Below are 26,133 nucleotides of genomic sequence, written 5' to 3' on the forward strand. Positions count from 1 at the left end.
ATGTTAAAAAAAAAAGTCTTTAAAAAAATGACCACCAAAAACAGGTTCACTAAATTTATTTTAAAAATCATAAAACGTTTCTTACAAAAGAGCATTACATTCGGCACACTGATCTGAATAGATGCCAGGGACATATGGACTATTGTTACTTTTCCTCCCTGTCCCACTCCCCCAAATGTTACAGTGGCCACAAAGCAAAGTTTCACAATAATTACATGGGGGGATTTTTTTTTAAACCACCAACAATGAACAGAAATTAAAATTCACTCACTCTGCTGCTGTTCCAAAATTGCATTGTTTGTTTTTGCACACCCTCCCCCAACCCCCAACTCTATTTGTAAGGAACTAAGACAGTTCACCTGGTGAACTGCAAAGATTTCACTACATGTCAAACACAGAGCACCTATGAAACAGAGGAATGTTGGCTTTTCAAACAGAAGCAGACTTAAAAAAAAAAAAGATGCAGGACTCCTCCAGTTCTTCACTAGTCTTAGAAAAACTTTCCAGAATACTGCTTCACACTATAAAAAAGAAAACAATATCTTGCATTAGAATCCTTCAGCATCTGCATACTGCTTCACACTGTCCTGCAGCAAATACTGTGCATTCTGTATCTGGTCCTGTGTTCCTGTAATGGTAATGATCCGATCTTCGGACCCTTCTAAAGGCTCATCAATTTTGATCGAAGCTCCTGACTCATGACGGGTTTGTTTAATCCGCTGACCACATTTGCCAATAATCGATCCAGCCAAATCTGTGGGAATAGTTACTTTTGTAGTAATAATAGGTCCACCAAGATCACCATATGAGCCACGACGCCCTGCATAGGGGTAATCATGTCCAGAGCCACCCTGTGGTTCATAAGCCATCTGTCACTCTGATGAGCTCCATGTATGTACTGCAGAGTCCCAGGTTTCATCAGCACTGAAACCAACCATGCCATCATAATGGTCTCCAGGTCTCCCTCTTCTGTCATAGGCGATTAGCTCTCCTCCTGTAAGTGGTGGTGGTGGAGGAAGAAGAAGATTCCGAGCTCTGCCACCACCCCAGCCCCCTTGTCCAGGAGGAGGTCCTTGACGATGGCTCATATCATCATAATTCCTTCTGGATGGAGGCATGGGACGCCCACCCCGACCTGGAGGCATTCTCAAAACCACCTCTTGCCCGCATGGGAAATCCCAAGGGACGTCCACGGCGGTCATCAAACATTGTAAAACCACCATAATCATAGGTTTCATCGTAAAAATTGGGATCATATGTCTGAGCACATCCTTTGATGGGGGACTCTGATATAAGATCAAGGATGATCTTTATGCACTCTACAACCTTAAAAGGTTTTCCTCCAGTAAGAACTACTCTGTCAGTGGATTGAGGACAACGTTCCTGGAAAAGCTTGATTGTTGTCTGAGTGTTCTCTTGAAACTCTTTGATTTTAACACTTTTGACCCCAATAATTCCTCCAGCCAGACTCTGATGAATCAACAGTCTCAACTCGGCCATCAAAGTTGCGTCCTTTATAGTGTCGGTAATTTAAGCATTCCATAGCATCAGATTGGAACGAGAGCTGGCTGATTGCAGTGGGTGATGGCAACTGCAGGCCCTCTTCCAAGGTAGGGATGATTTGCTTCAGAATTTCTCTAACTGTTTCAATATCAGCACTGATACTCAATATGTGCTCGGGGCCACTGCTGTCTGGGACTGAAACACGGGCATTGCAGTCTGTATGGAGAGCCTTAATATTCTTGCCTCCTTTTCCAACCACTGCCCCAGCATTCTTGCTCTGAAACAGAATGCGTAATTCAACCACCTCATCAGTGTTTCTAGATCTTTTAAAAGCTTGTTCCTCTTCCATATCTTCAGCAGGGTGTTTACCAAGTTCGCCACTGGTTTCGGTGTTGGGAAAGGCTTCCTCTGGCCGTTCAGTTTCCATTTTCTTGCATTAAAGGGACACACCAATCAGTTATTAAATATATCCTTGCAGGGCAGAACTGAAGTGTTCTGGGCGGGACCAACTGACACCCTAGTGCTGCAGTAGCTTGTAGGCCGCAAATAAGCGGGAAGTAGGCAAGACGTCGAGATTGATGCAGCAAAGAAACAGAGGATAATGACACCTGCCGAGGAAAACAAGCTTTATTTTCTGAGAATTTGGAGCAAATGTTATCAGTCATAGGTACCTTTTAGTCTAAGAACAGGAAATGATGTTGAGAAATAAAACATGACTGAAAGGAATGTTTCTCATTTTGTTCAAAACCGTTTCCTCTATGAACTTTTCCTCTAGGAATTCAAAGAATTACATAGATGGAGCATTACTCAGTCTCTCCACTGACCTCACTTATTGACAGTTGGGAGTTTTGGCTTCCCCATGCCAGTACCCTGACCCAGGTCTTTCTACTTATTTACCTGCAGGGAGTTGACTCAGAGGAAACCTCAGAGTTTCAAAATGCCTTACAGGCAAATGGCAAAACATGCACCAGCCAAACAGAAACTGGATTGTCATCTTTCCATAAGCATTTCTATGTTTCTATGATAAGTAAATAAATAAATATCACATTTATTAAAATACTTGGAAAGGAGGAAGATTGCCAAGCATTTAACAAAATTATTGTTGACCTATTACATGTCTAAAGAAAAGAATACTGAAAAATCGAGGAAATCTGGAGAGAAAATACTGTGTAAATTAGAGATGTGAACCTGGAAAGCTAGATTAGGATACATCGAGGTTACCTGCAATGCTCTAGCCAAGTTAAGTTGAAATTACTAATAAGTGAAGTAAAGGAGGTGTCACACCCTCCACTGGGACACCACTGTGTTTGAACAAGCAGTGTGTGCTGCTCGTTGTGTGAGGGAGAAATCACACCTTGGGGAGGACGTATCTCATGAAAATGGCATTCATTCAGAAGAACTTATTTTTAAATTTGGACTTGCATTAGGTGATTTGGGGGGAGGGTTAGGAAACAGGGCTTCGCTCTGGACTGAATGTTGTCAGAAAGTGGGGCAATTCTATGGTTGGGTCTCTTATTAAATCTTACCTAGACAAAGGGATATCAAGACTGAGGCTAAAACTGTAACGAGTAAAGAAGCAGCAGGCGTGCTGGTCAGCCTGCACAGCCAGATGTTTGATCATTTTTGTGGCTTAGCCCGCATTCATGATTTACTGTGTTCAGCTGTGGTTATGAAGTGGCCTTGTTTGTGTCTTGCTCCATCAGGGTCACAGAGCAGCTTGTCTGATGTCAGTGTTCTGTGAAATTGTTTATTTCAAAGAAAAGAACATGAAGATCAAAAAAAAAAAAAAAAAAAAAAAAAAGAACATGAAGATCTTGCTGGGAGTACCAGCCCAGCCCCTGGAGGTTGGAGACAGCTTTTCTCTTTCTCAAAACCATACGAGATTTTCAGCGTCAAATTATATAAAGCAATTCTTCCTAATAAACAACGAAACAGGTCCAAAAAGACTGAGAAAGAGATTTGTAAAGTTGTAGTGTGAGTGAGGAGAAAATTGTTTTATCAAGTTGACAGCCACTTTCATTAGACAAGCTGATAAAATTTCTCATCTTCATCATTCAAATTCAGATAAATTTTTTAAACTTTGTCAATGTGAAGTTTCAAAATTAGTTAAATAAATTTTCTTTATGTCAAGAAAAACTGGGCAGAATTTTTAAGAGTCCACAAATTCTGAGGTGGAAATATTTACAAAACACAGGCTATACAGAAACATATTTTGATGTATGTCACAACAAACCTGCCTGACCCTTTTGAAAAGTGATTAGGCCATAGACGTCAGGAGGTATAAAAATATACGTGTTTTGAGTTAGTAACACTGATCATAAGGCTTTATTCTTTGTAAATATTCTTTAAAAATAGAAAAATTACATGCTTAAGATGTTACCATCAAATTACTAGTGGTAATTACAGTTGTTTTTCTTTTTAAAAAAAGGTGCTGTCAAAGGCAGTACTCTTTTTTTTTTAATTTATTTTATTTATTTATTTATTTATTTTTGGCTGCGTTGGGTCTTTGTTGCTGCGCACGGGCTTTCTCTAGCTGCTGCGAGCGGGGGCTATTCTTCGTTGCGGTGTGTGGGCTTCTCATTGTGGTGGCTTTCTTTTTGCAGAGCACGGGCTCTAGGCACGTGGGCTTCAGTAGCTGCAGCACGCAGGCTCAGTAGTTGTGCCTCTCGGGCTGTAGAAGCGCACGGGCTTAGTTACTCCTTGGCATGTGGGATCTTCCCAGACCAGGGCTCAAACCCATGTCCCCTGCATTGGCAGGCGGATTCTTAACCACTGCGCCACGAGGGAAGTCCCTAATTATAATTTAATAGCATCCTAATTTCAAACAATAGGAGAAACAATAAATTTGCATCGAAGTCTCCTAGATTATCTACTAAGGCATAATTTAACTGATCATTACTGGAGGTGCTATGGCCCGTCAAAGTTGTCCTGCTTTTGAGTCCAATGGGTCTTTTATCTCCACCTTATCAGTCATCGGATATGGGTATAAGGCCCAGAAGGCTATGACCTTAGTTGAGGTCAGCTCACCTCGGCAGTTCACCTCAGCAACTGAGGCAATTTCTGAAGGGTCTGAGCTGAAGGTCATCTGCTCACAGTATTCCAATAGTGTTACTGAGTCCAAGCTCATTCTGCTCGCCCCACGACAGGCCTATAAATCGGGAGGTGAGGTGTTGGGGCAAGGTATAGCGACTTTATTCGGAAAGCCGGGAGTCCGAGAAGATGGCAGACTAGAGTCCTAGAGAACCATCTTCCCAGGGTCTGGATGCTAGTTTCTTTTATAGAACAGAGAGCGGGTTGGTGAGGAGGTAAAGTAAAAAAAGGCCATAAGTTTTGCAAATGTCTCCTGGTTTCGCCAGACTCAGGGAGAGGATGTATTAATTTCTTCTTTCCTGCAGCCATTCACAGGTGAGCTGGGTCAGGCTGTTCCTTGTGAGCTGAACAAAGGTATTTTAGTTTAATATTCAGGCAGAGGGGCAAGGGTTCCCTGAGACAGGCCATGATGTATGTTTATAGCTATAGTCAACATCCTTTTAGTGAGTAACTTGTAACAAAAGCGACAGAAAGCAAAGAAACAGATCTAATATGGAATCAGATTTGTTCTTCCCTATTCCAGTAGCTAAGGTGATGAAGGAGAACCTAGGGCACAGCCCACATCCACTGCAGTCCACCCCTAGCACTGCCGGGATCCACTTCCTCACATACATACAGGGAGCAGCTTTTCTAGGATTCTGGGGATCTCTCTTCCTAAGGGAAGCTTGGGTGAGGAAATGAAATGGGAAGAACTATGGTCCCAACCACTGTAACTGATATGGTCTCCCTCCTCCATTATCCATCGTAGATTTCCTTTCTCTTTAGCTGGCACCTCTGCTTGTCTCAGAGGCTTCCTGGTGACGCGATTTGGAAATTCGTCCTCAAAGAGCCTAAAGCCCTGATCACCATGATCTTCTCAAGGCAGGATTACTATACTGGTCTATTTGCCATCAAAACTGGGCAAGAGAGTGCCAAGTGGCACCTAAGTAGATCACCTGAGTTTGATCCACTTGTATGGGAGGCTACATAACATCATATTTAGTCAGAGTCCCATGTTCCACAGAGGAGATGAAGGAGTCAGCCCATGACCATGAGCTCCGCTGGTACTTAACAGAGTGCCTGGCACTAAGGAAGCTCTTGTCATCCTCAGCAAATGTGTGAGGGAGGAAGAGGAGCCTACTATGCAGATGAAATTGCTTAGGGGTATGTGTGTGTGTGTTTTGTTTGAGCTGAAGCATAGTAGGTGCTCAGTAAATATGAATTTAATGAACTATAAATACACACTTTTTACATTTTGCAAAAGACATTTTGCAAAATAAGGTATTTTTAACCATTAACATTCTCCTTGCTATCCCCAAACAGCATAAGAGCAGCTAACCTCCAACCATGAAGGAAGATGACTCCATATTAAAGGATATAGATTTTTTTCTATTTCTATGATATTCCATTATATATTTTATTTCTATATTTCTATTGTGTTAATCCTTTATAGGGTTTCTAACCATCCTATATTGCCACTCCAGGCTCCTATCTTCAGGCTGGAGAAAAGGCTGATTACTATTCCTCCTTTATGTGTCACAAATGAAAAAAAAAAACACTGTGAAAACAATAGTAGTATAGACAGGATAATTAGTTACTTTATTACTAGCTCAGGTGACAGCTCAGGTAAGTCTCTTAATCTGTGACCTGTGTTATATAAAAAGCAGGCAGCTGGATCTCAGCTCCTTTCCATTCTAACAGGTGTTTGTTGACGGTTTTTTCATTTAATGGGAAGTGCATCTGTCGCCTCCACAAAAAAAAAAAAAAAAAAAAAAAAAAGCGTCTCAGTCTCTGCCACTAGAGGACGCCACAGCCTAAGACCTGAGATGAGGTTGCCGCTAAGGCCACTGCACTGCAGCTGCAGTGAGATACCGCATTGTATTGCAATGCATTTTTTGCTGTATTGTAGCGTAATGTATTGCATTGAATTGCATTAGATTAAGTTGTGTCATATGATATGGATTTATATGGTATTTAATTGAATTGCCTTAGAGAAACTGTTCTCTATTTGCTACTACATTTTTAAATTGATGCCTATAATTCGTGTCCATAATTGTCATTTTCTTAAATCACAGTGGCTAAATTGAAGTACAATAAAGCATAATTCATCTCAAGAAACCTTCACCAGACTCACTTAGAAAGAGGCAGAATGTTCTAGTTGGAAGGGTGTGGGTGATCCAATCTATCTTGTGAACCATTGCCTCTTCACAGCCTAGAACACTGCTTGCACACAGTAGGTCCTTAAGAACATATTTCAATGAATTAGACACAGTTCTATTCCATGTATGGTATTATTGGGGTGAACTTGGGCAAATTATTTAATCCAGTATTTTTTAGAGTGGGTCCACTGATTAGCCATAGTTTGGATCATCTGGGTGTTTATTTAAATTGTTATTTCTTAAACTACCTTAGACCTAATACTTTAGCACTCCTCTGAGTTGCTGGTGGTGGTCATGGGAAATCTGCCTTTTTAATAAGCATCCCATGTGTAATTGAAGTTTCAGGACCACTGGCTTAATCTACTTCTGGTCTCAATTCCCCCCCCCTCCCATATTCATCTGAGGAACGAATCAATTGACTAACTCATTTTTTTGATGCAGATATGTCTATGGAGTCATCACCACTTGTAAGGGATGGAAAATGTCAGGCCTCACAGCTGCAGAAGCAGAGCACAGTCAGGGAAGAGTGAGACTTGGGCTTTCTCCTGCCCATTGCTTCTAGTACCTGCCTTGCTCAGCCACAAGCAGGAGCCCTGGAGGCGAAGAAGCTGGAGCACAGGGTCCAGCAGGGATGGTGGAGGAGAGGTTTGTACACAGCCTTGAAAAAGAGAAGCAGCAAACAGCGGTCAATGCTCTACTGTATTCCGAAGGCTGATCCCTGACCAGCAGCAGGGCATCACTTGGGAACTTGTTAAAAAATGCAAGTTCTTGGATTTCACCAAGGACTGACTGAATCAGAAACTCTGGGACGGGCACCCAGGAGTGTAAGTTCTAATAAGTCCTCAGGCGATTCTGATGCATACTAAGTTTTGCGAACCAGTGCTCTGTATGTATGCATTGCCCCCAGGGCCAGCCGAACCTGGGGCACCTGAGTCCCTACCTGATTCCCCAGCTGAACCCTGGGTCCCTGTTGACCCACATATGCAGTGGCCTCCATGCGCAGTGGCCGCAAGGTCACACTTTTCCTTCACGGATCAAGCAGTGTTTAGCAAGACGACCCTCTTGGAAAATCTCACAGACCCTTAAATAAGTACTAATATTGGCATATTAAGTCATCTGTTAATTTTATCAATCAACAAATAATTTTTAGTGTCTACTGTATTCCAGGCACAATTGTACCACTCAGATTATAGTAGGGAACTGAAGAGATGAAAAGCTCTGTCCTCATGGAGTTTATAGTCAAGTGAAAGGAGATGAACAGTACACAATGGCAAAAGTGGAGAGCAGTAAGTGCTGTGGAGTCCTCACTGCTCATCACAGCACTATTCACAGTCGCCAAGACATGGAAGCAACCTAAGTGTCCATCAGCAGATGAATGGATAAAGAAGATGTGGCACATATATACAAGGGAATATTACACAGTCATAAAAAGCATGAAATAATGCCATGTGCAGCAACATGGATGGACCTAGTGATTATCACACTAAGTGAGTCATACAGAGAAAGACAACTATCATATGATATCTCTTATATGTGGAATCTAAAATATGATACAAATGGATTTATTTACAGAACAGAAACAGACTCACAGACACAGAAAACAAACCTACGGTTACCAAAAGGGAAAGTGGGGAGAGGGATAAGTGAGGAGTTTGGAATTAACAGATACATACTACTATATATAAAATAGATAAACAACAAGGACCTACTGTACAGCACAGGGAACTATATTCAATATCTTGTAATAACCCATGGAAAAGGATCTGAAAATATACATATACATATCTATATGCATATATATTTGAATCACTTTGCTGTATACCTGAAACTAACATATAGTAAATCAACTATATCTCAATAAATAAATAAACTAACTTTAAAAAATAAGTTCTATGGAGGAACTAAAGCAGGGAAGGGGGATGGGTGGTGCCGGGGTGGGGGTAGGCATGTAGTTTTAAGGGGGGGATCTCTATGGAGGTGACAATTCAGCATAAACTCAAGATAAGCCATGTGCATGTCTTCTCTGGGAGGGATGTATGTCAGATGGAGGACACAGCAATTGCAAGCACCCTGAGGATGATCCAGAGGCCAGCACGGCTAGAAAAAAGAGGGTTGGGTTGCACTGCTGTATACATTTGTCAAAGGTCATCGGATGGAACATTTAAGATTTGTGCATTTCATTATACCTAAAAAAAAGGAACAATTTTGGTTTATATAGCTATATTGAACTCTAGTAATAATGTTAATGATATGCACACAAAGGTGTCTGGGGGTAAACAAACTGATTTCTATAATTTATTTTAAATGGATCAAAACATAAGATGACGACATAAAATGGATAGATGGAAGGATGGATACATAGATATATAATTTCAAAAAACAAGTATAGGAAAGTGTTCATTGTTGAATCCATAGAGTGAGTATATAGTATTCACTGTAAAAGTCTTTCTACTTTTCTGTATATTTGAAATTTTTTATAATAAACTGATCAGTCCAGGTTTTCCTACCCCAGCACTGGTTCCCATGGAGATTTCTGCTCGTGGGTTTCTGTTCCAGCAAGTTGTGATTCTCTGTACATGCCTGTTGGTCTAATCAATTTGGGGGAAGTGGTTTGATCGTGACCTCACTTCTCTCACAGATCTAGGAAGAGATGTTGCATTTTCAGTCTGTTCAGCATTTTATTTGTTAGGACAGAGTGGTGACTTCCAAGCTCCTTACGTGCTAGATCAGAAGCCAGAAATCTCTATTCTATTCCTTAGATTTGTGACCGAGGCCATGAAGAGTAGGCCTGCTGGTGGCAGCTGAAGGACCACCTTCGTAGGGGGACTCTATGAGGCTTTGGACATGAACAGTACAATTGGGGTCTGGTGCCAGTGTGGCCGAGAGCAGGAACGTCTCTTGTGTATCTGCTGACATATGCACCACTTTGGCCCTTCCCCAGTGACAGTGTTGGAAACCTCAGGATAAAATACTCAGGCTTGGGCATCTGACGCTTCACAAAGAAACCCAGCAGCAGTGGAAGTGGAGTTGTGATCCCTAGAGAAAGCCAGAAACCCTGAGGAGGGATATTGCCAGGGCTGAGTTCTCGTGCTGTGTCGGTAGAGAACAAATGGTAGTGAAATATGAAGTTATACTTACCCCAGGTTGAGCCACATTTCACCCTCACGAGTGTTCACCTCTCCTTACAGAGGTTTCTGGGTTAAGACAAATGATTAGAGCAAAGAGAGGAACACAGCAACTCTCAGTGGCAGCAAAGAAAATGTGTTGAAGTCTGCAGTGTAACAATCCACACATAGGTCAGACAGCAACGTGTGTAGAGAGGAAAACTGGTCATGTGTGTCCTGCAAGTGCAGCTTCAGTATCACTGAGCACCGGTGTCTGCAGCCTCAAGTACTCCAGCTTTATTAAGAATGGCAAAGAAACCAGACTCAAAGTAAGAGATTGGCAGGAACAAGGGCACCCTCTGGCTATAACATTGCAATGGAAATGTGAGCCTCTGAGGTTCAGGTTCCAGGAAGCTGTACCAATAGGAGCCTGAAGTTAGGAAAGCCAACCTACTGCTTCTGATGACAGCTGATGTGGAGTTAGAGAGGTGCTGATGGGTTAGCTAATCCCTTTTTGTTCACTCAAAGCCTGGGGATACATCTTGAGTCCCAGCCTACAAGAGCTCAGCCTTCTGCAAGCAAAGGTGGCCATGGGACCTTGGTCTGGATGCAGGAAGCTAAGCTGTGTGCAAAATGATGCAACGGGTTCTCAACGCCCATTCCTGCTATCTAGCTCTTTATCTTTTCCCCAGGCTTTAATTATGCCGGGGTGGGTGTCAGGGGATGGGGCAGCCGGGAAGATTGATGTGGATTGATGGTCACACGTGAAATTTGGAGGAGGAAGAAGAGCTGCTCCCCAAATAACTCTCCCACTCTTCTTTCTCCCTCATGCACTGACTATTAAGAAACAACACTACGGGGCTTCCCTGGTGGCGCAGTGGTTGAGAGTCCGCTTGCCGATTCAGGGAACACGGGTTCGTGCCCCGGTCCAGGAAGATCCCACGTGCCGCGGAGCGGCTGGGCCCGTGAGCCATGGCCGCGGAGCCTGTGCTCTGCAACGGGAGAGGCCACAACAGTGAGAGACCCGCGTACCGCAAAAACAAAAACAAAAAACAACACTGGTCCCTAGAAAGATGCTGTCGAAATTAAAACATTCTTCCGGGGGACTTCCCTGGCGGTCCAGTGGTTAAGCCTCCGCCCTTGCAATACAGGAGGTGCGGGTTTGATCCCTGGTTGGGGAATTAAGATCCTACATGCTGCGTGACGCCGCCAAAAAAACCCCAACTTCTTCCCTTTGTCTATTGCCCTTAATAGCTGCAGCATTTGAAAACTCATTAAATTCAAAGCTTTTTCAATTATATACAACACCCTAAGACGTTTATACACATCTTGATACCAAGATCATGAAAACCTTATGTGGGTGTGTTTATTCATATTTATATACGTACATAGGTGTGCATGTGTGTATGTTGGAAGGGGGGAGGGGCAAAACTGGCAACTTCTTCAGGCATTAAAATAATAGCTAACACTTACACATATGCTTACTCTGTGCCAGGAACTGTTCTAAAGCCTTTGCACATTCACTCTGCTTACTCATTTAATCCTCACAACACCCATATGAAGTATATATTACTGTTTTCATCATTATCCCTATCCTACAGATAGGGAAAAAAGGACACACAGAAGTCAAGAGTGAAGATGGGATTTGGATCCATGTTATTCGTGCTACAGGCTCTGGGCTATAGGGGCTCTCATCCTGGGGTCCATTTAAAAGGCTGGATGGGTGAGTCTTCCTAATTCTACAATTCAATTCCACTCTTACTGCTAAAAGAGATTTTCTACAGTTGTTTCCTTGTTCAGAACTTTGCTTGCAGGAACATGTTGGGAGATTGGAACCTTTGCCTGTAGGATAGAAAATGACAGATTAGGGGAACGGAATGTCACATTTCCAGACATGTCTGGGGAAAAAAGATTTAGAACATCGAGCTTCTTTGACCTCTTCCCTCCTTCCTTTCAACCATGCCTTTTAGACATTCCTCTTCTCACTGACAGGCATCTTACATAGTCCAAGACCAAAAGAAAACACCCCACTTTCTCCCTAAACTACAGGTCTGCTGGGCAATGCAGGGACTGAGACACATTTGTCTGCCAGTAACCCATCACAAAGGTGAAGCACAAATAAATGTTAAAGACAAGGTTGATTTGACTTACGTGATTCAAGAAATGTCTTCATCTCTGCAGCAATTATGTTATAATAATTGTAGCCACCATCTAACTAGTAGCCACTATTGGTTGGGCATTATCTTAGGCTCTCACTAATCCATAAGGTAGCCCTCTACGGTATTAGCTCCAGTTTATAGACAAGGAAACTGAGGCTTCTGCATTCTCCTTGACTGTCTTCACTCCACCTACCTTTGATTTTTCTGTCTTTTAATTTTCCCTGCTCCAGATCTTTTGCACATGTTGTTCCTTCTAAATATAATACTCTTCCTCCAACCTCCTTTAAATTATGATACAGTTTAGAACTTATCTAAGAGTGTAATTATACATTCATTAGTGTCATTTTAAAATAATGTCTGTCTCCCACTTGATACTCTGAAGTCCATGAGAGCAGGGATTAACAGGCGCCTTTGTTCACCATCATATCATCAGAAATTAGTGCAATACCAGGGACATGATAGGGACTCAATAATAGAGGTTGCACTAATTAGTTTGCTCAAGTTGGCAGAGCTAAGAGTCAAACCTACTTCTGCCTGTGTGTGTTGCCTCCAACATATTCATAACATTTCACAAAAAGAAATCAACCTTAAATTAATAAGCTAAAAAGAGGTGCCAAGTAAAAGGAGCTGGGCAAACAGTGGCACAACCACAGTTGCAAAACATAGGTCTCGAGCTGAATGACATTACAAGGTCTTCAATTTTTGAGTTCATGGAGATCCCTTGTCCTTTCTACCTGACTTCTCTCATAGTTACCTCTCCATCTGTCTATCTAGCAATCTGTGGCTTGGGTTCACACCACTCTTCCTACTCTTTCCTTGTCCCAGATTAATTTCTGTTGCCTTCAGCCTAAGTTTGTCACTAGATATAGATATAGATATAGATATATACATACATATAGACATATATCTCTGTGCTTTCAGAAAGTATTAAAATGGATACTTGAGTCACATTGGAAAACAAAAAACTTCAAATTAAAGTTTTTTTCATTGGTCACAGTCTACTTTCATTTTTCATGTAGCTCCATCCTTCCGTTATAACTCAGAACTTCAGTCTTGGAAGCATCACTTTTGAGATCTTTGCCCTCTCCTGTTTACACCTCCGTAAATAGCAATAACAGCTCCTATTAATTGAGCAACTATTATGTGAAAGGCAAATGGTGCTTCACTTACCTCTCCTTACATAATATGACTGCATCTGAGGTCTCTATCAAGGTTCTCATGTCACAGATGAGGAAACTAGGACTCCAAGAGTTTAGCTGCCCAAGGCACAAACCCAGTATGAAGCAGGACCAGAATTAAAGTCACATCTGATCACAGTGCCTGTGTTCTTTCTGCCAAACTGGGAAATGGCCAGAACATTTAACTCAGTTTAAAAGAAGTAATAAGGTGGAAGCATGCGCTCGGATCCTTAGGCACCACTTTCCCCTTCGCGAGTAGAGACTGGGTACAGAAACTCACCATCCTTTGCCTGATTTGATCAAACAAGCCTTCTGACAGGTCTCCAATCCTCTAGCTTTCTCCTGGCTTCAGTTTATCTTCTCCAGGATGACCCAGCCATGGAGCTGACAGGATCTTGGTGTTCCGGCAGGTGTCAGGCCAGAGCCGCTAAGGTGGGAGAGCTGAGTTCAGGACACTGGTCCACCAGAGACCTTCTGACCCCTCATAATACCAATCAGCAAAAGCTCTCCCAGAGATGTCCATCTCAAAGCTAAGACCCAGCTCCACTCAAAGACCAGCAGGCTCCAGTGCTGAACACACCATGCCAAACAACTAGCAAGACAGGAACACAACCCCACCCCTTAGCAGAGAGGCTGCCTAAAATCATAATAAGTTCACAGACACACAACCATACACGGTCCTGCCCACCAGACAGGCAAGATACAGACTCATCCATTAGAACACAGGTATCAGTCCCCTCCACCAGGAAGCCTACACAACTCACTGAACAAACCTCAGCCCCTGGGGGCAGAAACAAAAAACAATGAGAACCACAAACCTGCAAACTGTGAAAAGGAGACCCCAAACACAGTAAGTTAAGCAAAATGAGAAGACACAGAAATACACAGCAGATGAAGGAGCAAGGTAAAAACCCACCAGACCAAACAATTGAATTGGAAATAGGCAGTTTACCTGAAAAAGAATTCACAGTAATGATAGTAAAGATGATCCAAAATCTTGGAAATACAGTGGAGAAAATGCAAGGAACGTTTAACAAGGACCTAGAAGAATTAAAGAGCAAACAAACAATGATGAACAACACAATAAATGAAATTTAAAATTCTCTAGAAGGAATCAATAGAAGAATAACTGAGGCAGAAGAACAGGTAAGTGACCTAGAAGATAAAATAGTGGAAATAACTACCACAGAGCAGAATAAAGAAAAAAAGAATGAAAAGAATTGAGGACAGTCTAAGAGACTTCTGGGACAACATTAAAAACACCAACATTCGAATTATAGGGGTCCCAGAGAAGAAGAGAAAAAGAAAGGGACTGAGAAAATATTTGAAGAGATGATAGTTGAAAACTTCCTAAATATGGGAAAGGAAATAGTCAATCAAGTCCAGGAAGAGCAGAGAGTCCCATACAGGATAAATCCAAGGAGAAACACGCCAAGACACACATTAATCAAACTATCAAAAATTAAATACAAAGAAGAAATATTAAAAGCAGCAAGGGAAAAGCAACAAATATCATACAAGGGAATCCCATAAGGTTAACAGCTAATCTTTCAGCAGAAACTCTGCAAGCCAGAAGGGAGTGGCAGACATATTTAAAGAGATGAAAGGGAAAAAGCTACAACCAAGATTATTCTACCCAGCAAGGATCTCATTCAGATTTGACGGAGAAATTAAAACCTTTACAGGCAAGCAAAAGCTAAGAGCATTCAGCACCATCAAACGAGCTTTACAACAAATGCTAAAGGAACTTTTCTAGGCAGGAAACACAACAGAAGGAAAAGACCTACAATAATAAACCCAAAGCAATTAAGAAAATGGTAATAGGAACCTACATATTGATAACTACCTTAAAGGTAAATGGATTAAATGCTCCAAACAAAAGATATAGACTGGCTGAATGGATCCAAAAACAAGACTCGTATATATGCTGTCTGTAAGAGACCCACTTCAGACCTAAGGACACATACAGACTGAAAGTGAGGGGATGGAATAAGATATTCCATGCAAATGGAAATCAAAAGAAAGCTGGAGTAGCAATTCTCATTCTCATCAGACAAACTCTCATCAGAAAAAATGGACTTTAAAATAAAGACTACTACAAGAGACAAAGAAGGAGACTACATAATGATCAAGGGATTCATCCAAGAAGATATAACAATTGTAAATATTTATGCACCCAACATAGGAGTGCCTCAATTCATAAGGCAAATGCTAACAGCCATAAAAGGGGAAATTGACAGTACACAATAATAGTAGGGGACTATAACACCCCACTTTTACCAATGGAAAGATGATCCAAAATGAAAATAAATAAGGAAAAACAGGCTTTAAATGATACATTAAACAAGATGGACTTAATTGATATTTATAGGACATTCCTTCCAAAAACAACAGAATACACTTTCTTCTCAAGTGCTCATGGAACATACTCCAGGATAGATCATATCTTGGGTCACAAATCAAGCCTTGGTAAATTTAAGAAAATTCAGAATTGTATCAAGTATCTTTTCCAGCCACAATACTCTGAGACTAGATATCAGTCACAGGGGGAAAAAAACTGTAAAAAATACAAACACATGGAGGCTAAATAATACAGTACTAAATAACCAAGAGATCACTGAAGAAATCAAAAAATACTAGAGACAAATGACAATGAAAACACAGTGACCCAAAACCAAATGGAAGCAGCAAAAGCAGTTCTAAGAGGGAAGTTTATAGCAATAGAGTCCTACAACAAGAAACAAGACAAATCTCAAATAAACAACCTAACCTTACACCTAAAGCAATTAGAGAAAGAAGAAAAGAAAAACCCTCAAAGTTAGCAGAAGGAAAGAAGTCATAAAGATCAGATCAGAGATAAATGAAGGAAACAATAGCAAAGATCAATAAAACTAAAAGCTGACCTGGAAGAAAGGGACAAATTCTTAGAAATGCACAACCTGCCAAGACTGAATCAGGATGAAATAGAAAATATGAACAGACCAATCACAAGCACTGAAATTGAAACTGTGATTAAAAATCTTCCAACAAACAAAAGCCCAGGACCAGATGGCTTCACAGGTGAATTCTATCAAACATTTAGAAAAGAGCCAACACCTATCTTTCTCAAACTCTTCCAAAATATAGCAGAGGGAGGAACACTCCCAAACTCATTCTACGAGACCACCATCACCCTGATACCAAAACCAGACAAAGATGTCACAAAGAAAGAAAACTACAGGCCAATATCACTGATGAACATACATGCAAAAATCCTCAACAAAATACTAGCAAACAAAATCCAACAGCACATTAAAAAGATCATACACCATGATCAAGTGGAGTTTATTCCAGGAATGCAAGGATACTTCAATATACACAAATCAATGGATGTGATACACCATGTTAACAAATTGAAGGAGAGAAACCATATGGTCATCTCAATAGATGCAGAGAAAGCTTTCGACAAAATTCAACACCCATTTATGACAAAAACTCTCCAGAAAGTAGGCATAGAGGGAACTTTCCTCAACATAATAAAGGCCATATATGACAGACCCAAGCCAACATCGTCCTCAATGGTGAAAAACTGAAAGCATTTCCACTAAGATCAGGAACAAGACAAGGTTGCCCACTCTCACCACTCTTATTCAACATAGTTTTGGAAGTTTTAGCTACAGCAATCAGAGAAGAAAAGGAAATAAAAGGAATCCAAATCGGAAAAGAAGAAGTAAATCTGTCACTGTTTGCAGATGACATGATACTATACATAGAGAATCCTAAAGATGCTACCAGAAAACTACTAGAGCTAATCAATGAATTTGGTAAAGTAGCAGGATACAAAATTAATGCACAGAAATCTCTGGCATTCCTATATAGTAATGATGAAAAATCTGAAAGTGAAATCAAGAAAACACTCCCATTTACCACTGCAACAAAAAGAATAAAATATCTAGGAATAAACCTACCTAGGGAGACAAAAGACCTGTATGCAGAAAATTATAAGACACTGATGAAAGAAATTAAAGATGATACAAATTGATGGAGAGATATAACATGTTCTTGGATTGGAAGAATCGACATTGTGAAAATGACTCTACTACCCAAAGCAATCTACAGATTGAATGCAATCCCTATCAAACTACCACTGGCATTTTTCACAGAACTAGAACAAAAAATTTCACTGTTTGTATGGAAACACAAAAGACCCCGAATAATAAAAGCAATCTTCAGAATGAAAAACAGAGCTGGATGAATCAGGCTCCCTGACTTCAGGCTATACTACCAAGCTACAGTAATCAAGACAGCATGGTACTGGCACAAAAACAGAAATATAGATCAATGGAACAAGATAGAAAGTCCAGAGATAAACCCACGCACATATGGTCACCTTATCTTTGATAAAGGAGGCAGGAATGTACAGTGGAGAAAGGACAGCCTCTTCAATAAGTGGTGCTGGGAAAACTGGACAGCTACATGTAAAAGTATGAAATTAGAACACTCCCTAACACCATACACAAAAATAAGCTCAAAATGGATTAAAGACCTAAATGGAAGGCCAGAAGCTATCAAACTCTTAGAGGAAAACATAGGCAGAACACTCTATGACATAAATCACAGCAAGATCCTTTTTGAGCCACCTCCTAGAGGAATGGAAATAAAAACAAAAAATTAACAAATGGAACCTAAGGAAACTTCAAAGCTTTTGCACAGCAAAGGAAACCATAAACAAGACCAAAAGACAACCCTCAGAATGGGAGAAAATATTTGCAAATGAAGCAAGTGACAAAGGATTAATCTCCAAAGTTTACAAGCAACACATGCAGCTCAATAACAAAAAAACAAAAAACCCAATCCAAAAATGGGCAGAAGACCTAAATAGGCATTTCTCCAAAGAAGATATACAGACTGCCAACAAGCACATGAAAGAATGCTCAACATTATTAATCATTAGAGAAATGCAAATCAAAACTACAATGAGATATCATCTCACACCAATCAGAATGGCCATCATCAAAAAATCTTGAAACAATAAATGCTGGAGAGGGTGTGGAGAAAAGGGAACACTCTTGTACCGCTGGTGGGAATGTGAATTGGTACAGCCACTATGGAGAACAGTATGGAGGTTCCATAAAAAACTAAAAATAGAACTACCATATGACCCAGCAATCGCACTACTGGGCATATACCCTGAGAAAACCATAATTCAAAAGGAGTCATGTACCAAAATGTTCATTGCAGCTCTATTTACAATAGCCAGGAGATGGAAACCACCTAAGTGTCCATCATCGGATGAATGGATAAAGAAGATGTGGCACATATATACAATGGAATATTACTCAGCCATAAAAAGAAACGAAATTTAGCTATTTGTAATGAGGTGGATGGACCTACAGTCTGTCATACAGAGTGAAGTAAGTCAGAAAGAGAAAGACAAATACCGTATGCTAACACATATATATGGAAGTTAAGGGGAAAAAAATGTCATGAAGAACCTAGGGGTAAGACAGGAATAAAGACACAGACCTACTAGAGAATGGACTTGAGGATATGGGGATGCGGGAGGGTAAGCTGTGACAAGGTGAGAGAGTGGCATGGAAATATATACACTACCAAACGTAAAATAGGTAGCTAGTGGGAAGCAGCCTCATAGCACAGGGAAATCAGCTTGGTGCTTTGTGACCACCTAGAAGGGTGGGATAGGGAGGGTGGGAGGGAGGGAGACACAAGAGGGAAGAGATATGGGGATATATGTATATGTATAACTGATTCACTTTGTTATAAAGCAGAAACTAACACACCATTGTAAAACAATTATCCTACAATAAAGATTTTAAAAAAAAGCAAGAAACTAAAAGCTGGTTCTTTGAGAAGATAAACAAAATTGATAAACCATTAGCCAGACTCACTAAGAAATAAATGGAGAAGACTCAAATCAACAGAATTAGAAATGAAAAAGGAGAAGTAACAACTGACACTGCAGAAATACAAAGGATCATGAGAGATTACTACAAGCAACTCTATGCCAATAAAATGGACAACCTGGAAGAAATGGACAAATTCTTAGAAAAGCACCACCTTCCAAGACTGAACCAGGAAGAAGTAGAAAATATAAACAGACCAATCACAAGCACTGAAGTTGAAACTGTGATTCAAAATCTTCCAACAGGGCTTCCCTGGTGGCGCAGTGGTTGGGAGTCCGCCTGCCGATGCAGGGGACACGGGTTCGTGCCCCGGTCTGGGAAGATCCCACATGCCGCGGAGCGGCTAGGCCCGTGAGCCATGGCTGCTGAGCCTGCGCGTCCGGAGCCTGTGCTCTGCAATGGGAGAGGCCACAGCAGCGAGAGGCCCGCATACCGCAAAAAAAAAAAAAAAAAAAAAATCTTCCAACAACAAAAGCCTAGACCAGATAGCTTCACAGGCGAATTCTATCAAACATTTAGAGAAGAGCTAACACCTATCCTTCTCAAATTCTTCCAAAATATAGCAGAGGGAGGAACACTCTCAAACTCATTCTACGAGGCCACCATCACCCTGATACCACAACCAGTGGTTAAATATGAGTTGCAATGTGGAATCTGAAATCATGTCAATGAAGTTTTTATACTCTGATATAATAAAATCATCTGGTCTGTTTTAAACTTTGGATGGATCTTTTACCCGTGCAAGATATTGTGACATTATGTATTGGTCATTTGGAAAATATTGGCTTAATGACTTACGCAGATCTTCCAAATGTTAAGACATTTCACTATATAATATCAAAAAATCACATTGTCTGTATCATCATTGGTCTTATCAGAAAAGTGCTGAAGAATTGGGAAAACTCTTCCCAAAAATCACAAAAAATATACCCCAGAAAATCACAAAAACATATTCAATATCATTAATCATTAGGGTAATACAAATTAAAACCACAATGAGATACTACTATATACCTAATAGAATGGTTAAAATTAAACAGACTAACCATACCCAGTGTTGATGAATATGTGAAACAATTAGGATTCACATGTGGACAGAACGGGGAGCAGGATTACAAAGGAACGTAAGGATACTTCTGAGGGTGATAGACATGGTCATTATCTTGAAAGTGATGATGATTCCATGATGGTATACATATGTCAAAACTTACTAAATTGTATGTTTTAACTATGTGCAGATTATTATATATCAACTATACTCAGTAAAACTCAATACATGACAAAAAATCCAATTGTCCAAACTGAAAGTTAAAGAAATGTACTCAGAATATTCCCTTCTCTTAACTTTCACATTGCATATTGACAAGTAATATAAATTTCACCTATGAAATCTAGTTATGATATTATCTCCATTTTTATTGTCATCAATGAAAGAGGATTGGTGGGAAATGTCTGATGGCTGGTAGAAGCTCAATAAACCTTTGTTAAATAAGAAGATAAATCTTCGTTGGAACCTGCAACCATTCCAAGTAAATGTACGGGCTAAGTAAGATCACTGTGGTGACTATACAGATGCAGTTTGAAAACAAGTGAATTGTCTACAAGCAGTAAGGAACACATCAGTACCTGCCTGTGAGTAGGGGTGAGGGACTACAACGGGGAGGAAGGAAATGTGGGGGTGATGGAAATATTCTCCATCTTGATTGCAGTGGTGGTTGCAGGGTGTGTACATTCGTCAAAACTCAAAACTGTACACTTAAGATGGGTGCATTGTATTAGGCATAAATTACACCTTGATAAAATTTATTTAAACAGAAAAACTAAATTATAATGCAGGAGAAACTTGGGAACTATTCCTCTACATTTCTGAGATTGTTGGCCCAACAAAATATAAAGCAGAAAACGATAGAATATTAGATGTCAAAGCAAAGACTATGTAGCTGTGGAAATTAGTAAAAAAAAATACACAGCCTAAATGAAAAATGTTCAGATATACTAATATTAATTCCAGATCAACATTTTATTCTAACTAATAAGCAGACACTACCCAATAATTACAGTTACTTAAGTGTTTAACCCAGTTCTGCCAAAATGCTGTGATCTATATGACGTCACAAGAATTTACCCCAAGAAGAATCCCTTAGCACAAAGAGGATATGTTCCAGGAGTTGCATATTGTGAGTGTAACCAACACCAACTCAACTATATCTTGTTTTCTGAAATTATGCAAGCATCTATGCTTAGAACATATGATGGAGTAGCCAGGGTTATTAAGGGTGGGACAGAAAGCAATTGTGCATCCTTCTAAGAAAAACAATAGTTAATAGTTTAGAACATTGTTTTTAAGTCTGTCATTATGTATGATACCTTTGAGCACATCATATAGAGTCAGCATTAATGAAAATTTTGTTATTTGTTTGATAACCATATGTCCATGATTTCCTTGAAAATTCTTAATTTCATGTATTCTATCCAGGAATCCAATCAAATATTCCAATTTTTTGTTTAGAAATATTGTCATCGTTACAATACTGCCTTAAAAAACCTCCAGGTTACAACCTGACTTTCAGCAGCATTCAACTATTGGGTTGGCCCAAAAGTTCATTTGGGGTTTTTCTGTTATGTAAAGCCCGAACGAACTTTTTGGCCAACACAGTACTATACTGACGTTTCAGTACACTGATCTTAATTGCTTATAAGCTGTTATTGCATGGAATTGAAGTTTTCATACATTATTATTACTATTACTTTATTAGTTCTTTTCCAGAACTTGAAGAGAAGTCTTACATGGTATCAAAAATTCTGTGTGTTGGGGGCGAAGGAATGGAGAAACAGAATGGAATACAGATCAAATTAGCTAAATGCCATATTTATAAAAACAGCAATCACTGTCACATTCCATTGAATTTCTTTATGTTTTGTACACAATTATCAGTTTTCAAAAGCAGTACCATTTAGGGTGGGTTAATGACTACTGCTCATTTCATTTATTTGAAAATGATTCTGTATTCATTTACTGAGTACATTTGTTTATATATATTGAATATTAATCCCTTATCAGTCATATCATTTGCAAATATTTTCTCCCATTCTGTAAGTTGTCTTTTCGTTTTGTTGACAGTTTCCTTTGCTGTGCAAAAGCTTTTAAGTTTAATTAGATCCCATTTGTTTATTTTTGCTCTTACTTCCTTTAGGAGGTGGATCAAAAATATATTGCTACAATTTATGTCAGAGAGTGTTCTGCCTATGTTTTCCTCTAGGAGTTTTATAGTATCTGGTTTTACATTTAGGTTTTTAATCCATTTTGAGTTTATTTTTGTATATGGTATTAGAGAATGTTCTAATTTCATTCTTTTACACGTATCTATCCAGTTTTCCTTGCACCACTTATTGAAGAGACTCTCTTTCCTCCATTGTATATCCTTGCCTCCTTTGTTGTAGATTAATTGACCATAAGTGTGTTGGTTTATTTCTGGGCCCTCTATTCTGTTCCACTGATCTATGTGTCTGTTTTTGTGTTAGCACCATACTGTTTTGATTACTGTAGCTTTGGAGTATAGTCTGAAGTCAGGGAGTCTGATTCCTCCAGTTTTGTTCTTCTTTCTCAAAATTGCTTTGGTTATTTGGGGTCTTTGTGTTTCCATACAAATTTTAAAATTAATTGTTCTGGTTATGTGGAAAATACCATTTTGATAGGGACTGTATTGAATCTATAGACTGCCTCAGGTAGTATGGTCATTTTAACAATATTAATTCTTCCACTCCATGTTGGTGAGGATGTGGAGAAAAGGAAACACTTGTACATTGTTGGTGGGAAAATAAATTGGTGCAGTCACTGCGTAATATAGTATAGAGGTTTCTCAAAAAACTAAAAATAGAGCTACCATATGATCCAGCAATCCCACTGCTGGGTATATATCCAAAAACAAACCAAACCCCAAAGCAGTGATTCAAAAAGATACATGCACCTCAATGTTCATAGAAGCATTATTTAAATTGCCAAGATATGGAAGCAACCTAAGTGTCCATCAACAGATGAATGAAATATACAATGGAATACTACTCAGCCATAAAAAGGAATGAAGTTTTGCCATTTGCAGTAACATGGATGGACTTGAAGGGCATTATGCTAAGTGAAAGAAGTTAGACAGAGAAAGATAAGCACTGTATGATATCACTTACATATGGAATCTAAAAAATACAACAAACTGGTGAATATAACAAAACAGGAGCAGACTCACAGATATAGAGAAAAAATTAGTGGTTTCCATTGGGGGGAGGGGCAACATAGAGGTGGGGCAATGGGAGGTACAAACTATGGGGGTAAGTTAGACTCAAGGATGTAGTGTACAACACAGGGAACATAATCAATATTTTGTAATAACTGTAACTGGAAAATAATCTTTAAAAATGTTATTAAAAATGTTATAAAAAGTTTTTAATTTAAATAAAGAGTACATTTGTTAAAAACACATTGTGCCTTCTACTTCTTTAAATCTATCTAAACACCTCTGTGCCCTGTGTTTCTTTCTGTCACTGAATTTTGAAAGTATGTGTGCTTTGAAATCTCTTTTCTCCTATGGCAGAGAAGACTGAATGGAGTCCATCTAGATGTTGAAGATTTTTAGTTCCTTGAGGGCAGAGATTGTCTTATTCATCTTTGTATGACCATCTCTGCACCTGCTTGGCACAAAGTAATTTTTCTTTTTCCTTTGCTGTTTTTTGAAAAGAAAGGCAGACTGCTACATGTGTGCCTCATTCAGATGTGTCTGGAGTCTTGAAAGCATGACTGCCCTATGTTCTCCTATAAATGCACCTTGAGAGCTTGTTGGGTAATTTCAGCAGGGGAGCACAGCTACTCATATACCCTTGACCAAAGAACGGTCTGCCTATGTAGGGGAAAGTCATCTTCTTTGACCTAGGGGAGCATGCAGCTGCAGAAAGGACATTCATGGAGGGGTGAGGGAGAAAGGGGACACCACCTAGCCAGCCAGATCAGCTCTATCAACCCTTGTGATCAATGGGGTGACTGATGTCCCAGTCAGATCAACCTTACATTCCAGTAATGTTTCAATGTCTTACTAAGCTGAATGCTTTCCACTGGCCATTACACTATTGAAAAACAGTCCATATTGAAGATAAGAGAGGAGAAAGAAAATGCATTAGAAATGGAGATTACTTTATCACTTCTCGATTACTATAATGTTTTTCATTGTTCAAATTGTAAAAGCAGTTGTGTGGCATTTATGCCCATGATTAGGACAAACTAGAGCCTGATTCAAAAGTCAATATAAGTACAAAATATACAATAACTACAGAAGAGTGAGCCTTTTTAAAAATTCATCAACTATATAAAGGTTTTTATATGACCTGTACATTAATAACAGCATTACTTTAATTAAATTTTTAGGGGAATTTTAGAAGGGAATTTCCCCTCCCTTATCTTATTTTTCTCAACAATTTTTTAAAAAGTCGAAGTTCTAAAGTCTTTGTTTTTATCAAAAAAGCAATTAAATGTTTCTTAATTTAAACAGGAAATGATGGATTATTCTTCAAATTCAAGAAAAATGTTGGGATTTTTCAAAGAGAATTAATGTTGTTATTATAATTTATTAAGATCTCTATGGCAAAATTCCCAAATGTAAAATGTATTTATTTTAAGCTTTACATATTAGAAAAGTAATTTATCATGTTGCCTTATCAATGCCTGGCTTCCTTATTAAGGCAATTTCTAGTTAGGTTTTTATTGGGAGTCCCCTCATTGTTTGGAGCTCCTCTGCTTCCTTTTTTTTTTTTTTTTTTTTTAAATTTATTTATTTATTTATTTTTGGCTGTGTTGGGTCTTCGTTTCTGTGTGAGGGCTTTCTCTAGTTGTGGCAAGCGGGGGCCAGTCTTCATCGCGGTGCGCGGGCCTCTATCGCGGCCTCTCTTGTTGAGGAGCACAGGCTCCAGATGCGCAGGCTCAGTAGTTGTGGCTCACGGGCCTAGTTGCTCCGTGGCATGTGGGATCTTCCCAGACCAGGGCTCGAACCCATGTCCCCAGCATTAGCAGGCAGATTTCTCAACTACTGCACCACCAAGGAAGCCCCAGCTTCCTTTTTTTCCTTCATTCAGTGCGTAGCCTTGGCTTCCAGTGCAGCCTCAGATACCTAACAAGGTGTAGGCTATGAAACAAACTGGTATCAGTGACCCACAGCAATTGGGTCATAGTGTTAGAATCAGGCAATTTGTTGTTCTCTTTGTATTTTCTTCCAGTTGCAATCAGCTCTAAATATTTTTCAGGAGTGATTTAGTGAGATGTAGAAATGACCCATTCTAATTATACACATCTCTTTTTTTCTCCTTTTCTGTGCCATTTCTATGGGCGATTGTATCCCTGAAGCAGAATTATATTAAGGACACATTGTGATGGACATATATACACTACCAAACGTAAAATAGATAGCTAGTGGGAAGCAGCCGCATAGCACAGGGAGATCAGTTTGGTGCTTTGTCACCACCTAGAGGGGTGGGATAGGGAGGGTGGGAGGGAGGGAGACGCAAGAGGGAAGAGATGTGGGGATATATGTATATGTATAGCTGACTCACTTTATTATAAAGCAGAAACTAACACACCATTGTAAAGCAATTATACTCCAATAAAGATGTTACAAATAAATAAAAATTAAAAATAGAGTGGTCATGGGAGGCCTCTCCGAGGAGTAACATTTGAGGGGGAAAAAAAAGAAAAAAATGGAAAGAAAGAAGCCGTGACAAGAGCAGAGCTTTCTCGGCAGAGACAATACCAAATGCAAAGGCAGTGAGGCAATAACCAGCTTGGTCTGTCCCAGGAACAAAAATCAAACCAGGACAGCAAGAGAGAGTCAGTATCAGGAGAGCAGAGAATCAGTAAGGTCATAGATGTAGGGAGTTCAGATCTAGATTTTATCCCCAATACAGGGGACAACCGGCAAAATGGTTTTCAGCAAAGGAGATGAAAGGTGGCATTGTGATCTGGTTTTTGTTTATAAGAGATTACACTGGCTACAGGTGGAGAATGGACTATTGTGGGACAAGAG

General features: G+C 39.8%; 1 pseudogene; it reads right to left on the reverse strand.

Moving 5' to 3' along the window:
* Nucleotides 1-490: 490 nt before the first annotated feature.
* On the reverse strand, nt 491-1,930 carry LOC136123588 (heterogeneous nuclear ribonucleoprotein K-like; annotated as a pseudogene).
* Nucleotides 1,931-26,133: the final 24,203 nt, after the last annotated feature.

The sequence above is a fragment of the Phocoena phocoena genome, chromosome 5 (assembly GCF_963924675.1).
Source record: "Phocoena phocoena chromosome 5, mPhoPho1.1, whole genome shotgun sequence".
In the NCBI taxonomy this organism is placed as follows: domain Eukaryota; kingdom Metazoa; phylum Chordata; class Mammalia; order Artiodactyla; family Phocoenidae; genus Phocoena; species Phocoena phocoena.